Raw genomic sequence first — 17,500 nt, forward strand, 5'->3', positions numbered from 1 at the left:
ACCTTGTGTGCTTTTGATTTTCTTTTTTTTTAATGTTTGAGTCTTATAAGAGGCTCCTCTCAAGCCCTCGAGTAGTAGACAGGTTGGAAACAGCATGGCCACACCCAGAAATACAGGGGTGTTCCCGGAGGAATAGCTGTGATAGCTGGAGCTTGAATGGCGTTAACGCGTGAACTGCTGAATCCTGGCTCAGCCGACTGGTACTGTGGGTTTCCCAGGGAGTTGTAAGTTAAGATCTGCGGCGGTCTCCTTTGGCGCTGCGGCCGAGTCCACATGTCCTGCTCAGCAATATCCTCTCCCTCTGATCCGTCATTGTCAGCACTTCCTTCATTTGCAAGTTGTATTTCGCTGGATGGCCCATTGGTGCCCTCAGTAGTCGCAGAATCCTCAATTGACTCTGAAGGCAAATCGCGTCCTGGAGACACTGAGTTTGAAGTTCTTACTTCAGTAGGTATTTCCTCTACAAGGTCCACACTACCGAAATCATCATCATCTTTCCCCGAATTCTGTAGGTCATTTCCCGAAACAAACAAAAGTCGTTTCTCTACTGCTGATTTTGGGGGTCGTGTACCAAATCCCAGACTTGGGGCATCTGCTTCCAAAGCATCACAAGGCAGTAGTAAATTCCGGTGAAGTACTCTTGCGCGGCCACCTCCACTCTCGGGCTTCACTTTGTAGACTGGGCTTTGAGCCCCCATTCGTTTAACCACAACGTGGATAGCGCACTCCCAATGGGATCGTAATTTTCCGGGGCCACCGCGCTCTGTTAAATTTCTAACTAGCACCCGATCGCCTGGCTGAAGAACGCCACCTGAGACTCTCTTGTTGTAATATTGCTTGCCGCGCTCGGCAGTCTTCTTTGCATTCTGTTGAGCTATCCGGTATGCCTCCTTCATATCATGCTGCCAGTTTTGGACGTAAGTGTTATAATCTCCCTCTGCACTCTCTTGATTCAAATTGAAAATCAGGTCGATGGGCAGGCGGGGTGTTCTTCCAAACAACAAGTAATACGGAGCGTATCCTGTCGCCTCATGCTTCGTGCAATTGTACGCGTGGATCATCTTGTTGAGTGATTCATCCCACTTTCGTTTCTTCAAATCTGGGAGTGTTCGCAGCATAAACAATAGCGTGCGGTTCATCCTCTCCACTTGCCCATTCCCTTGAGGGTGGTAGGGGCTGGTGCGAGACTTGGAAACGCCAGACAACTTATGTAGTTGATGGAAGAGATTGTTCTCAAATTCTCCTCCTTGATCACTGTGTATACGGGCTGGGAATCCGAATCGTGGTACAAAGTCATTGTAAATCTTTTCAGCCACCGTTCATGCTGTCTTGTTTCGGGTTGGGTAGGCCTGTGCAAACCTTGTGAAGTGATCTACTATCAGCAAAATGTATTCAAATCCCCGTTGGCTTTTCTCCAAATGAAGAAAGTCTATAGACACCATCTCAAAAGGGGCAGTTGTCGTAATGCTCTCCATTGGTGCTCTAGGGGAGGTTTGGGGCTTCTTTTGCTGGATGCAGTGACACTTGTTGGCGATGAAATACTCGATTTCCTCTTGCATGTAAGGCCAATAGAACCTAGATCTCGCTAAGTCCACCACTCGATCTGCACCCAGATGACCCATTTCAATGTGAAGCTCTTGGTAAACCAACTGTTTAAACTTTGTGGGTAATACTAGCTGCAATCGACTCTTAGTTTGGCGCCACAGAATCCCGTCCGCTGATATATGGAGTTTATTCCATGCTCTCAAGTAGCAAGATGTTGTACGAGTCTCATTTTTCCGCTCTCCTCCTGGTGGGGGATATCCCCGTTTCTTGTAGGCCAGGATTCGTGAGATGTCGGGGTCTTCCCGTTGAGCCCTTAATATTTCTTCTAAAGTAAGTTGGCGAAAAACCAAATCTGTAACGCCCGGTTCTGCGTGAGCAATGCCAACTCTTGCTGAAACTGCTGCCACCCAGGGTGTGGCGTCTGTTTCCTGATGTATCACTGCTTGACTTGTTGCACAAATTGCGTCCTTTTCCATTTCTGCAATACAGGTTTCCATGTATGCACTGAAATCTAGCGGTAGGCGGGATAGTACATCCGCATCAATGTTAGATTTGCCAGGCCGATACTTGATGTTAAAATTAAAATCTGCCAGTTCTGCCACCCACCGGTGCCCTACTGCAGACAACTTAGCTGACGACAGAATGTAAGTTAGTGGATTGTTGTCGGTGTAAACAGTGAAGAAGGTGGAGTAGTACAAGTAATCACGGAACTTCTCAGTTACTGCCCATTTGAGGGCAAGGAACTCCAGTTTTCCCGCGTGCATGTGGTAATTTTTCTCTGCTGGAGTTAGTGTCCTAGAGGCATAACCTAGAACTCTGAGCTCCCCGTCCTGTTCTTGATACAATACAGCTCCAAGTCCCTCTTGTGAGGCGTCTGTGTGAAGTACAAATGGCTTCGTAAAGTCGGGAAATGCCATCACTGGAGGAGAAGTTAGTCGGTCGACCAGCATGTCAAGCCGCTTCTGATGTTCCTCTGTCCATGTTACCTTATGATTATTAGCCAATAGATCAGGGCCAGCCATTAGATCGTACAGGGGCTTAGCTATGCGTGAGAAATCCTGGATGTATTGCCTGTAGTAACTCAGGAACCCCAGCAGTTTACGCACATCACCCACTGTTGCTGGTTTTTGTTTCGCCAAGTTGTGTACGGCGGCCGTGTCCTCTGGGTCTAGAGAGTAGCCATCGCCAGAAACAACCCGCCCCAAATATCTAACTTGTCGTTGGAAGAGCTTGCACTTTGATGGCTTTAACTTTATCCCATGTTCCTGCAGTCGACGCAGGACTTGTTGGACATCCTGAACGTGTTGCTCAAAGGTTGTACTATACACCAAGACATCATCCAGGTAGGGGATACAGATGTTGTCACGTAAGCCATCTAGACATTCATTCATGCACCTTTGGAATGCCGCCGGTGCATTCATTAGCCCGAACGGTATTCTATTCCATTGATACAATCCCCAGGGGGTCACGAATGCAGTCAGGGGGCGGCTTTCTTCTGTCATAAAGCCTTGGTGGTAGGCCTTCCCTTGGTCCAGAACTGTAAACCATCTGTTGCCGCCTAGGCCATTTAAGATATCCTGTATACGGGGAATCGGCTGTCGTTCTGGATATGTTTTCTTGTTCAATTCTCGATAATCAATACAAAGTCGCAGACTTCCATCCTTTTTGCGAACACAGACCATGGGTGAGGAGTAAGCCGAACGGGACTTGCAGATCCAATTTCGATTAATTAAGTCTTCTAAGTACTCTTTCACTTCCCCATAGAGTGGCTTGGGGATGGAGATATAGTTCTTCTGTACTGGCTCATTGTCCTTTAACTGGATATCCAGCACCAAGTTCTCCACGCAGCCAACATCATCGTCGTTTCTTGCAAAGGCTCCAGCTTCTTGCCGTAGCATTTCGTGGACGATCAATTGTTCATTGTCTTCTAGCTGACTCAAGTCAACTGGTGGCTCCCATCCATCTTGTTCCTGACCAGGATGCGAGGTAGCTTCAGGGTAAGAATCCTCGTCTCCTCGAGAGTACGAGTCGGGAGTGTTTGGAATTGGTAGAACTGACTTTACCAGGTGTATCCGGCCCAATTCTGTTCTGCGCTTTAACAAGATGTTTCTGTCTGTATTGTTTTGGACCACGACGGCCACGTGACTAGAGGTTCCCGGGGTTATTTTAGTAAGTTCCTCGCCCAATTCCAGTCCGTCTGGGAGCTCGCTGTCTTCCTTGGGCTCAAATATTACTGGCATCCCCTCTGGAACTGGTCCGAGGTGAGTTTGACACTTAACTGTCGTTGCCTCTCCTTTTGGCAGCATAACATCTCTCTTTCCGACTTTAACAGCTGCAGTACCGGTATCCTGTGTTCTTGACTGGATCAGATTGATCAGGGTACCTATGCGAGTATGATGAATTGAAGGGAATGACTGCTGAATGATGTTACTTGCCGCTTGGTGGTTTCCACCATATTGAGCGAGGATTTCTTCTATAACATTGAAGCCAATGATTGGGTACTCTTGTTCCTTTTGTCCCACCAGTACTGGAACTGTCAGCTCATGAGCAGTTGTATCGTCCCCAGCCAACTTAAACCCGATCTCAATCCAACCGTCAAATGGAATGTTTGTCCCATTCATCGCTTCCAAATTCAGCTCTTCTCCTGCTCCCAACAACTCTTCAACATTTCTTAACACCTCCTGCGGTAAGTGAGTTTGTTGCCACTTCCTTGACACAACACAAACCTGGGAACCTGTATCCCATAATGCCTCCACTTCCTTTCCCTGCATTAGGCATTTTACCACGCACCTCCGTCCCACGATTTTTGTCAGTCCGAGCTGCTGCCTTGGCGTCAGGTGGCAGGGAAACGTCGTGTTCAAATCATGGCCATCATCTCCGGCTGCTTTCTGTTTCTCAAGTTCCTGTATAGCCATGCAAACTGGTTTATGCACAGCTCTGTATTTTACTTGACATTCTTTTGAATAATATCTATTGGTCTTACAGGCTCCGCCGCGGTTAAGTGGTACATGGTCTGTGCTTTGTTTTCCACACTGCACGTAACGGGACTGGTTTTCTTGCCTGGTCACACCCTGTCCCATGGACGTGACCTCTGGCCGTTTCCCTGGAATTCTGCTGGAGAGCGTCGGCTGAATTGGGCATTACACTCGCGTACATAATGGCCACTCGCCCCACACCTGAAGCAATGGTTGCACGGCCATCCATTCCCACTTTGTTGGCAGGTCCTACACCGTGGGGGTTGTCTCATAGGCTGTTGTGTGAGGGGGGTTTGAACCTGGAGTGGGGCCCGAACTCTCTCTTTGACTGCGGCCACCTCTGCCTTGAGCTCCCTTAGTTCTTTCATGAGACCTTCCTCCACCCCATTATTCTTTGTCTCCTGCTTGTCTCCTCCCTTTTGAACGGTATTTACCTTGGGGGTTAGCTGTGAACCGAATTTCTGTGATCACTCCAGTTCGTCACTGAAACACACATTTAATTTCTCGAATAGTTCTTCATCGCTTATAAATTTCTTTTCCAAGTAGGGCTTCATTTCGATCTTGATATTCTCATTTTGCAGGCCAAGGGAAAAACTATGGACAAACATGCCATGTACTAAGGTAGGATCATATTTCAGGTCCGAGTCAGTTTCTTGAGATGCAAACAAGATCTTCTGTTTCAAATCGAGAAGGCGGATCAAGAATTCTTGAGGTTTTTCCTTTGGCTGTTGGACAGTTGAGCTCAACTGATGATATAGTTCGGTTGCTGTTCTCTCCTGATAATGAGAACGCATAATTCTCCTCAATTTGGCCAGTGTTAAATCTACCTTACCCTCCAAATAACTTCTTAGGCTTAACGCCGGATTTATCGCTTTTATCACAGCCTCTTTCATTTCATCCTCTGTATAGTCGTTCTTTAACCCATTCTCAATTTGATGTACTAGCGAGGAAAAACTCAAACGATCCTTCTGCGACGCGTCGCCAATCTGGCCCGAAATCTTGAAGTCGCGTTTGAATTTTGAAATTGACACCGCGGGATTTTGCTCTATTTTGACGGTCGCCTTACTATCTTCAGAAGCTTTCGGCGGTTCCGTTTTCTGTTCCGGTACAAATTTTCCCTGCATACTTAGAGATGACGACAACACTTTGAGCTTCTCATTATCTAATTCTTCCGTTTCGAGGTATTTATTTAGAGCTCGGATAAAAACCAACCTTCCCTTGCTCTCAGGCGGTACAGTAATGTTCAGCCCACTACAAACTTCTTTAAGCCTTTCCTCGCTCAAGGAACACAACGCGGCCTGAATTTCGATCTGCAGACTCTCGGTGTCCATCATACTTCCAAGAAATAATCTTTCGTACTCACCAATAGTGCAATCAGCTGTTCACAAAAGAAATGCGACACTTTACGTCAAGATCAGTCCGCCGTCGACAGCAATCGACCACAACCAACTTGCGCTCGACGAATCAATCAAGCGTGCCAATTACTTTGTCCTTCACAACCCAAGGCAGTTCTTCGTCGATGATAAGCCTCTTCGGTCCAGTCCTGGCAGGGTCGCCAATGTTACACACTCAAATCAACCAGATTAATGAAACACAAGGTTATATTTATTTCCAAAACTTCGAGCACATGCGTTTTCTCTCTTTTACCCGACACCCTTTTGGGTTCATGAACTCGACAAAACATGTCACGCACTCTACACTACACTAGTATCGCAGAGGTCAGTGGTTCGAATCCCGTACAGGCCTGATTTTTTTAAGGTCTGATTTTTGCTATTGCTTAAATAGCGCTATCTACTGCGAAGATCGTGCATCATACGTATTTAATATTTTGTAACATTACCCTGATTTTATTTTACTTGTGTCCTGGTTCCACAAGACCAGCCTGAGATATCCACTGTTATTTGCAAACCGGACTTCTTGTTTAGTCAAAGTATTTTTGTGAATTACACTCAGAGTTTCTGCAGCACCATCAATAAAATATGGCCAGCAATGTTGACCAAGGTATAATTTTCTCGCTGTTGAATTTCCTCTGTTGGAATGGAAGCAACAGTGGATTCCGGAAACTCCTGACACCATGTAATGAGAGGTGGATAGACAAACAGTGTCCCCAAAACTGCAATAACTAATTACACTGGTGAACAACAACACTACAAGATGGCTGGCCGCCCAAAATTCCATCGCCTGACCCGCAAGGTGGGAAACTAGACTACTTCTTATAAGCATACTCGTTGCAGAACCTGTTCCATCTTTGAGTGTGGATGACTTCCATTTTTTATTTCAGTTAGAGACAAAACAAACTACTTCAGCTTCAGGATTAACTACCTTCAGGTCAATGGGAATTCTTTTGCAATTGAGTAAAAGAACTATGTACACTTTTATGCTATAAACTTTGATGAAAACAACATAACTGCCACGGGCGACCAAATCTCCGTAAAAACTCCAGGACAATTTTCAACATGAGTTTGAAATATTTATTTCAGCAACTGATGACAGTGGCCGGCATAGATCAAACGAAAGGAAACGAAATGAAGCGAAATGAAATGGTTAAAAGTGCAAAGAAAATAGCAAATGAAAAACCTATTACATTATAAATAAAGCAAAATACACATAGGATAACTACAACAAAAATAGCGATGAAAACTACATAATAGAAAACTACATGTGTTGTGATACTGAGGTGTCACTGCCTGAGGTGATAAAGCTGCATGAAGCGGTACAACGAAAATACAGTAAAACTTACTGGGTAAAACTGAACAAACTACAACAAGCAATAAGGTTTAAATACATGCTAGGTTACATGAGATTACGAAATGACACAAAGCGTAGTGTGCGCAAAATTTTACTACGGTTAGTGCTGTTTTAAAAATAGCAAGAAACAAAAGAAAAATTACAACGTGTTTGCGATCTTCAAACAATGCGTTGCAATAATAGTCAAATAAAAGTCAATGTATGGCTTCTTGGTTGATTAATTTAGTGACAAAGCCATGTCATATCCTCAAAGTTTACTACTCTGTTCTTTAAGTGATACTTAAATTAACTAACTTATTCCTCTCTAGTACATAGTGACAGATGACCATCCATTTTTTTGTTACAACTTTAACTGTGATATGCTGTCTGCTTTTAGTATGAAGTGACTTCACCGCAACTAATTTTCATAAATTTCAGCCTATTCACGTAGCCTTGTCCATATTTATCTTCACAAGTCTCTCTAATCTATTTCATTCACAATGTTTGCACTTATTTTTGGTAAGGAAAGATCGATCAATCAATCAATCAACTTTATTTAACGAGGGTAACACGGGACAGGGCTTCAACAGAGTAACTAGTGGCCTCAAACTAAATTTATAAAACAAAGTTAAGTAACAGAATACATGTCGTAAAGAAAAGGAAGTATAAGTGTATGTATGAATAGGACTAACAATAGTAAAAACTATATTACACGTATAAAAATATTCTTACAGTGAATATCTAAAAACTATAGTTACAATAAGAATACAGCTGGGATAGGTTGAGCGAGAGGAAGGTTATGAAATGTTGGATTAGCATAAAACTGTAAATAAAATTAAGTTTCAGTTACGCTAAAATGATCAACGTCATTGTATCTGGTTAAAAAATGTCTATAAATAGCCTTTCTAGATGAGGTTACACACGTTACTTTCTTAAGGTTAATGGGCAGAAAGTTCCAGAGCCTAGTTGCGGACACGCTAAAAGTTCTCCCTCCCTCAGATGCACGATTGTATCTGGGGCAGACAAGGTTTAAGGCACTGTACCACCCATTGCGTGTGTGTAAATCTGCATTGCATTTAAGAAGGTCATGTATGTAGTTGGGGCAGTGTCCTTGAAGGCGCTTAAGGACTAGTGAGCACTTGTTGATTTTAGTTTCATCATAAAATGGGAGCCACCCTAATTTATTAAAAAGATTTACGCTATTTGATCTTGTGTCGGCGCCCAAAAGTACTCGGGGAGCACGTTTCTGCAGCTTGAGGATTCTCGTTAAGTTATCAGCTGAGCAGTTTGCCCAGATAGTTGACCCATACAACATCACTTGTTTGATCATAGCATTGTAGTAAAGTGTGCGCTGTTCAATAGGGATGAATCTCCTTATCTTTCTAAGAACCACTAGTCTCTGGGACAACTTCTTGCACAGTTCCTAAATGCGTGTACATCAAAGCTTAAGTGTTTGTCAATAGTAATGTTACGTGCACGAATGACCAACAAATGTCCGCTAACAAAGCATATATGAAAATAGACTCCCGAGTACGATATATGGCACGCAACAAAAATGTAACAACAAGCAGCTACCCATTTTAAATATTATTTAATTAGTTTTACATTGTCTAATTTACTTAGGTTAAAGATTAAGTTAAGCAGTTCATAAAGCAGGCTTACAATCCTTCATGCCGTAGAAGTGTTCGTCGTCTTGATCAACTTCCAATTCCAACATCCGCCGACTGAAAACCACAGCGCTTGGCTTTCTTGATTTATCGCATTCTTTCCTTGTACACAAACTCTTCCGGAGGACTTCATAGTGAACTCTGTATTCTTTATCTTCTTCCCTTCTCGGCTATCGTCTTTTTCATCTCTTTCTTCTCTCCGGATATCGCAAGGTCAAAAGGTCATAGCCTCGTCATATAATAGCTTCCAAAAGTTCAGTCAGCAAGCCACGAGGGTAAGCCCTTGGGCAAATCTCTTTTGTACTTCTCACAAGCCAGGTTTTATACATTTACTTTAGTTATCTAGAATGTTCTATTACTATTTATGGCGTATCACAAGTTGCACTATTTTTGGAAACTGCTGAGTCACATGAAAGAAGTTTCTGGAATATTACAGATTATAGATAATTCTAGAAAAGTCTGGGATTGCGTGACAGATTCAATGAAAATAATTCGATCCTCATAACAGTAACCCCCAAGAGTTTCTGACTATCAACCTGTTCTATGTCAAAATTAGCAAGTTTGAGCTCCAGTGAACAATTGTCAAGCTTGCATGGTATTTGTCTCGGTGGAGTGAAAGTTGCGGAAACCGGACTGAAACCTGTTTAGTAGTGCATTTTCCTCAAGGAAGTCACAAAAGTGATCACAAATGTGCTTCTCAAGTAACTTTGAAAGTGTAGGAAGCACGGTTATCGGCCTATAGTTTCTCTTATTGTCCCGGTTTCGTTGCCCCTTATAAATGGGAATCACTTTACCGACTTTCCACTTTGTGGGGAAGGTTTGTTTTTCGATACAGAAATTGATCAGCTTGGACAGGGAGTCTGCAATAGCAGGTGCAGCAATTCTCAGCAGTTTGGCACTCACTCCGTCATTGCCTGTAGCTTTGTACACTGGGACAGAGAGAAGGAGATTAACAACTTTGTCCCCCGATATTTGTGGAATATTAAATGTTCCAGGGCCTGGGAAAGAAGAGGTGGAGGAGGGGGCCTGGCTCCAATGGACAAGACATTGTTAAGACCGATCTGAGAAGTAAGATTTTTCTGCTGGTTGACGAAAAAGCAATTAAAAGTCTCCGCAATGTCACCTTGTTAGTAACAATTTCACTCCCGTCGACTAATTGCTGCAGTTTGTGTTCCGGGCCGTCGTTACCTGACAAGCATTTCATCAGATTCCAAAGTTTCCATGAATTATGATTGCTTTCTTTCCCTAATTAAATTTGTCACGTAATTTTTTGCTCACCTGTAATTAAGCGAGTCGTTGTTGGAACAGCTTTTCTTGGCTTTAGTGAGAAGTTTATCGTGCTCCTTAAATGTGTCGACGATGTGGTTACTGAACCATTTAGGTTGAGACTTACGCTTCACTCGTTTGTGTTTAAGAGGAAGGAATCTATCGACTAGGCCTTCGAAAATATCGTACCAGGCATCAAAACATCATAAGGATCATGAAAGATAAACACAGAATCCCAAGGCGCCTCTTTCAACGCAGCAATAAACTGTTCTTTATTAAGATTCTAGATGTCATGGTAGTTGATTGTCGTATGCTCAGTTTTGTTTTGTTGCATGCCCTTGTATGTTCTTGTCACAATGGTTGGTAGGTGATCTCACATACCAGTAGATAATACCCGCACATTTATTAGCCGTGCAGGATGACTACTCCAGATGTGATAGAGGCAGGTTTTGGACGATGGTTGGGTAATTTCCATTACAAGTTGTGACATATTCAAATTTGCAGCGTTTTTAGGAATGGATGTTTCTGAAGTTTCATGGTGCATAGGAAATTGATGTTAATGTCTCCATATAAAATGGTTTCCTTGTTGAGAAGATGTACGTTCTCAACGTTTTTCCCGAGTCTCTTGGTGATAACCTGCTCTTCCTGGGATGTGCAGAAAAGCGTTGAGTCTGGTGTCATCTTTTGATTTCTTACAATCCTTATGCATGCTACTATATAAGTCAAAATACCATCACTGACACCAATAGAACTTGCTATTCTTGGGGCAGACTCTTCTTTGAAATTTGGCCCAAGGAGATCAACTTTGCCTTTAAAGAATTATTTTTGTGTTCAAGGAACAAATCCATAGAAACATTTCTCCCAGCTTTTCCATGAATTACAGAAGCTGTTGGCAAGGACACTTTCTGCTTCCTCCTCTGGCATGGTTGCTATCACTTTGGTTAAGAAGAGAAGGGTAGTGTATAGAATACCATAAATTTTTAAAAAAGGAACAAGCACTGTTAAAATAAGAACTGTCAAGAAAAAGGAAGCCCAGAGGTTTACCTATATCAAGGGTCTCCTAAATAAAGAAGAAACTAGAAATAGAGCAATAAAAAATGTACATTGATATAAATGCAAGTTTATGAAAATATATCTATAAATCACAGAAATACTGTTAAAAAGGTACAGAATATCCATTCAGTAAATATTCATTTGATTCCTCAGTTTAGTTTAAACTTGCTAATATTTGGACTTTGGACTATCATGGCAATAGACTACATTACTTGGACCAGATCAAATTTCGCCTAAATATCTTAAACTGGCTCATGGATCTCTTATCCAAGGCTTGTTTGAGGTCTTTAAAAGAGTAAGGATTGTTGCAAGTTCCCCCAGCAGTGGAAAGAATCTTCAGTTATACCTATCTTTAATAAAAGGAATAGACTGGACCGTAACAATTTTCAACTAATATCTTTGCTTAGTGCTCTAGGGAAACTCCTCGAGAGGGTAGTATGCAAGTCTTTAGATGATCATATTATTTCTGTAAAAGTGTAGTGTAATCTTAAGAAGGATTGTCATCAGTGATGGTGACTGACGTTTCGACAACCTGTGTGGAAGTCATCACCAGAGTCAAGTGAATATTTTTGTCAGTAGAATGTTCTTTGTCCAGTTAATGTGAAATGATTGGTCAGTTTTGCCTTGATGTTATTGGCTGTGAGAGTCAAGTGGCGTAGGTTGGTTGTGATTGGTCTGTTTCGATCCATCGGTGGCATGGTGGTGACTGACATTTCGACAATCTGTGCAGAAGTCATCATCAGAGTCAAGTGAATAGTTGTTGTCAGTAGAATTTTCTTAGTCCAGTTTGTGTGAAATGATTGTTCAGTTTTGTTGTGGTGTTATTGGCTGTAATACTCAAGTGATGTAAGTCGGTCATGATTGGTCTGTTTCGATCCATCAGTAAAGTTAAGTTGTTCTGTTCAGTTCATTTGTAATGTTAATGTCATAAATGAGTCGTTTTTATGGAGCTGGTAGTAGTTGAAAGCTGTTTAAGGGAGTCTGTTCTAAGTTAGTAAACCAGCTTTCTAGAGTCGGTCATTGAAAGTAGTTAGTGCTGTAGGTTAGGCATTGCGCAGAGTCCCAGTCAATATTGAGGTTCGAAAGTCAATGATGTTCAGCAACGTGATTGTTGACAGCACCTTTCGTTGTGGCCTGTCTGTGTTCAGTCAGTCTTGTTTCAAGGTTTCTGCCAGTCTCTCCAATGTAGGAGGCTTGGCAGTCGGGGCAATCGATCTTATAAATTGCTTCCTGTCTGTTCTTCAGTTCATCCTTGTCTTTAATGTTGGTTAGTGACTGATGTTGTGGGGTGGTGGGTTTGTGGGTGACACAGATGTTGAAGGGTTGTAAGATGCACAAGATTTTCTCAGACATGCCTTTTATGTACGGTATGGTTGCTGTAGTCGTAGGAGTTGCAGTGTCGTTTGTTTGGTAGTAGTAGTAGGTCGATTAGTGTTTAGTTAAATGCAGTCGTCGTTGTAGTCGTTCTTTGAAAAAACACGGTAAAGGCATTTGTTCTCATGAGATTAGCTGCTTGTGATGTTGCATCCTAGTTGCGCATGTCGTGGTAGACTTCTGATAATTGTGGCATTCTGTTATATAGCGTTGTAGGATGAATCATCTAGCAGTCTGTTGGTGTGTGTCGGTTTCCTGTAAACTGTCGTATGTACTGAGTTGTCGTCACGGCTTACCAGACAGTCTAGAGAAGGAAGTTTGCCATTTTCTTTCAATTTTCTGGTCAAATGTATGTCAGGGTGTTGTCCGTTAAGGTGGTGGTGGAATGCGTCAATTTTGTCGTGTCGTACAGCGGTGACTGTGTCGTCAATGTAGCGTAACCAAAGCGGTATCGCTTGTAGGCAGGTCGAAAGGGCCCATCGACTTACCCACAAACGATACCGCTTTGGTTACACGATGTTGACAACACATTCACCGCCTTATGACACAACAAAATCGACTCATTCCGCCACCACCACCTTAGCGGACAAAACACCGAGATACAGTTTACCAGAGAAGTCGAAGAAAATGGCAAACTTTCTTTTCTAGACTGTCTGGTAAACTGTGACAACAGCTCACTACAGATGACAGTTGACAGGAAACTGACATGCACCAACAGATTACTAGATGAGTCATCCTACAACCCTGCATCACACAAAGCCATGACTATCAGAACTCTAACACAACACACGTAATTAGCATGCAACACAACAGACAGCTTATCCGACGAGAACAAATATCTTTACCGTGTTTTGTCAAAGAACAGGTGCAACGACAACTTCATCTGACAAAATACTCACTGACCTACTACTACCGAAACAAACGACACCACAACTCCTATGACTACAGCAACCATACCGTACATTAAAGGTATGTGTCAGAACATGTTGGGCATCTTACAACCCTTCAATATCGGCATTGCCACCCATCACCACACTACGTCAGTTACTAACCAACATTAAGGACAAGGACAAACTGAGGAACAGACAGGGAGCGATTTATAAGATAAATTGCTCCCACTGCTAAGCCTCCTACATCCAATAGAGTGGCAGAAACCTTACAACAAGACTGACTGAACACAGACAGGCCACAAGGAAAGGTGATGTCGACTATCATATTGCTGAACATCATCGACTTATGAAACCTCAGTATTGACTGGGACTCTCGCAAAGCCTGATCTACAACCCAAACTACTTTCAATGACGGACTCTGGAAAGCTGGTTTGCTAACTTAGAACAGACTCCCCTGAACAGGTGTCAACTACTACCGGATCCTTACAAACAACTCATTCATGACATTAACATTACAAACAAACTGAACAGAACGACCTAACTTTACCTATGGATCGAAACAGACTAATCATGACTGACTTACACCATTTGAGTCTTACAGCCAGTAACATCACGGCAAAACTGATCGATCATTTTACACAAACTGGACTAAGAATATTCTACTGAAAACAACTATTCACTTGACTCTGATGATGACTTGCTGCCTCACAGATGGAAAGAGCAAGGGAGTTCCATATTCCCACAACTCTATGAAAATAACTACCAGTATTATAATATTTTAAGAACATTTGTTCTTACATGTCTAATCTTTAGAGTTAACTTACATGTATCATTGTGTCTAAACAAGTTGTGAACAATAATAGTTGATAATACTGTGTCAATTTTTTCAGTGGACTGATATAGCACAATTTAATTTAATTTAACAAAATTTATATAACGTAACTCCACTAATTTACCAAAGCGCTTATAAATGTACACTACCCTAGATTGATGCAGTACCCGTCTTGAAATCAAACATAACTAGGAAAATGTTATTAAACAACTTGAATTTCCCATATGAATCCACCGTAACCTCTCACAAATTGTGCTATATCAGTCTGTGCTATATCAATTGTGCTATATCAGTCTGTGAGAGGTTACGGTGGATTCATATGGGAAATTCAAGTTGTTTAATAACATTTTCCTAGTTATGTTTGATTTCAAGACGGGTACTGCATCAATCTAGGGTAATGTACATTTAGAAGCGCTTTGGTAAGTTAGTGGAGTTACGTTATATAAATTTTGTTAAGTTAAATTAAATTAAATTAAATTTATGTGTATAGCACGGAACTTGCCAGGTATTTTATTAACAGTGTATGATAACATGCTACTTAAATTCAGGTGAAAGGAAAGTTATTAGTTTGAGAAATACAAACTTGATGAAAACTTTGGGTTGATTTCTCAATATTGTTCAATGTTTTTTCTTGTTGACTATTAAGCAAATGGTAAAAATGGGAGACAGCTTACCACTTGAATCGTTTATTCTTGGGTCACCTAAAAGGGAATTGGTTTGAGAGAATTAATTGTTATTAAGTATTTTGATGACACATAAATGCGGTTATTTTTGTTCTTTAAAAAGGTTCTTTGTCATTTGAAAAAGTTAATTCAATCTTTGTTCCACCTCTTGTCTGTATTTTAAAGTGTTTCTCTTTTTAATACTTTTAAGTCTATCAGTCATTGGCTCTACTACAAGTGAGGACAACCATTTAACTCAACTTAAACCTACATATGTGATGCCCAATGTTTGTTCAGACTTTCCGATCTCCATAATGCAGTGGTTTTGTCACCTTCTCTTACTTTCCTGCTTTGGCTAAGTTATGTTTTCCTTCTCTAAAGAAAGTGTTTTATAATTTTTGCAAAATGACTCTATAATATGATAGGAAATTTCAATGCAACACTGAATCTGTTTTTCTAGATTAGTTTTGTGAAATTCACGTTATTGTTAAGTTCTCTCATCTTCTCAATTTATTTTTACTGGAGTTGGCAGCTTCTTGTTACCGACTCCACAAATTTTATGGCCTTCCTCAGCTAAAGGGCTGTATTCTGCTAAGTGTTAGATCAACTGCTTGATCCTTCTCTGCTGGAGAAGATATACATGCCACAATTGCAGTAAAGGCTGTATTAGCAATAAGTTGGGCAGTTACTGTTGCCTGAACTGCATGTGGTGCACGAGTCTCCCTGGTGCTGCAATATACAACAATTAATGTGTCTATCCACTCGTGAATTTGTCCTGCATGGTAGGCTGTTTGGTGTTGGGTGTTGAAGTTTGGGTTGCCTTAATGACATCCAACAGACTAAGGGAAACAGCTCTCTTGTGCATTAATATAAGAGAGTTGATAAGCAGAGGTTGCATTACCAGCAGACTGCGAATTGGGCTTATATTCACTGGGCTGGCTGGAAGTGAGGGGAGAAATGGTGATGATGGATTTGGAGATAGGCATACACAAACTGGTAAAGGTGACATTGCTTGGATTAAGAATAACACTAACATGGGAAAGTATAGACAAAGGTACAAGTAATGTCTAAATTGAATGACCCGAGCCTCTTGTTAACAATTACTAGTTTTTGTTTAGAAACCAAAATTTCTAAGATGTAAACTTAATGCCATTATGTTGGATAATAATCTCTCTGTTTGGATACATACCCATTATTTATTTATTGTACCAACTTAAACTAACACTTAAAACAACATACTAAATGTTCATCAAGGATATATGCTGTATACAATTATTATATCAGGATTAACAGTAACAATGGAAAATGTCAACAGGGTTACAACTCTGTTGGTTTGAAAATGGTATCTTTAAAAAAATTGAACTTGGACACAGTTGTCTATTGTACAAAAATTTTAACTTACAGTTGAAGTGTAAAGTACTAAATGCTCATCAAGAAAATTAATAATTTGGTATAAAAAATCATTGTACTAGGAATGAAAGTAACATTAGAAAATGTTAACAAAGTAATGTTTAAATTGAATGTCCTGGTTCTTTTTATTTTCAATTTTTTTTTAATATAAGAAATCAAAGTTCACAATGTTAGTAATTTCTTCTAAGAAGAGTTCACACTCAATGCCATCATATTGGATATCAGTTTTTCTGTTGTCTTTGGAAATTGAGCTTAATATCATTTGGTGTCATTGCTGCCTTTATTTCATAAGTTGGATCCAACACAGCTCAATGGTGTTGAAGCTGTTGGTGTAGCAAAGTGAACCAAAGCTTTTTGTTATTTTTAGTAGTGACCATTATGCAGAGATTCCAAGTTATGACATAATTTTCTAGCAGCTGGGAAACACCACATGACTAGTAATCTCCCAATATGTTATCTGCATAGGGGATAAGTTCTTTTAAAGCATGAAACACATGAAATTTTGTTCATGGCTTGCTGTATGCCTATGACTTCACACCGAACTGTTACCATCCTTGAAGCCATAATATCATAAAAAGCAGCCAGTGGTCTTCCTAATGCAGCTGATAGTTCAGGGCTTAAGTCTTTGGAGTGTTAAGTTAACTATCATAATGATTCTGAGACCTGTAACCTCACGTTTTTGAAGAAGTTAGTTGTGTTGCCATCCAGTTTATCAATAGATTCCTCCTACAAGACAGGCTTTATTGAACCTGTAACGACAGGCGGATAGACAGTGTCTGCAAAACTGCAATTATTTATTACACTGGTGAACAACAACACTACAAGATGGCTGGCCACCCAAAACTCCATCACGCGACCCGCAAGGCCGAAAGCTAGACTACTTCATATGATTCGCTCCTATGATTGAAGGGGCTACTTATTCTGAAGATTAGCCCAGGGATCAACGTTGTCAGATTTTATTTGTGCTAATGTAAGACACGGCTCGTTACATCCATGGTTACGTCATAGTCAACTGAAATTAAATAATTTCGGGATACATTATTATCTACAATATTCTTAGTCGAAATGATAAACGGTTATGTAACTTACAATTTGTGTT

General features: G+C 41.1%; 1 long non-coding RNA gene and 1 pseudogene across 4 annotated transcripts in view; one reads left to right on the top strand and one right to left on the bottom strand.

Moving 5' to 3' along the window:
• LOC111331656 (uncharacterized) overlaps positions 1-17,500 on the top strand; it is a 77,028-nt gene that overhangs the window by 41,391 nt on the left and 18,137 nt on the right. The gene's annotated exons all lie outside the window — the stretch shown is intronic.
• Positions 12,122-17,500, bottom strand: part of LOC148720078 (uncharacterized) — a 6,137-nt pseudogene continuing 758 nt past the window's right edge.

The sequence above is a fragment of the Stylophora pistillata genome, chromosome 11 (genome assembly GCF_964205215.1).
Source record: "Stylophora pistillata chromosome 11, jaStyPist1.2, whole genome shotgun sequence".
Lineage (NCBI taxonomy): Eukaryota > Metazoa > Cnidaria > Anthozoa > Scleractinia > Pocilloporidae > Stylophora > Stylophora pistillata.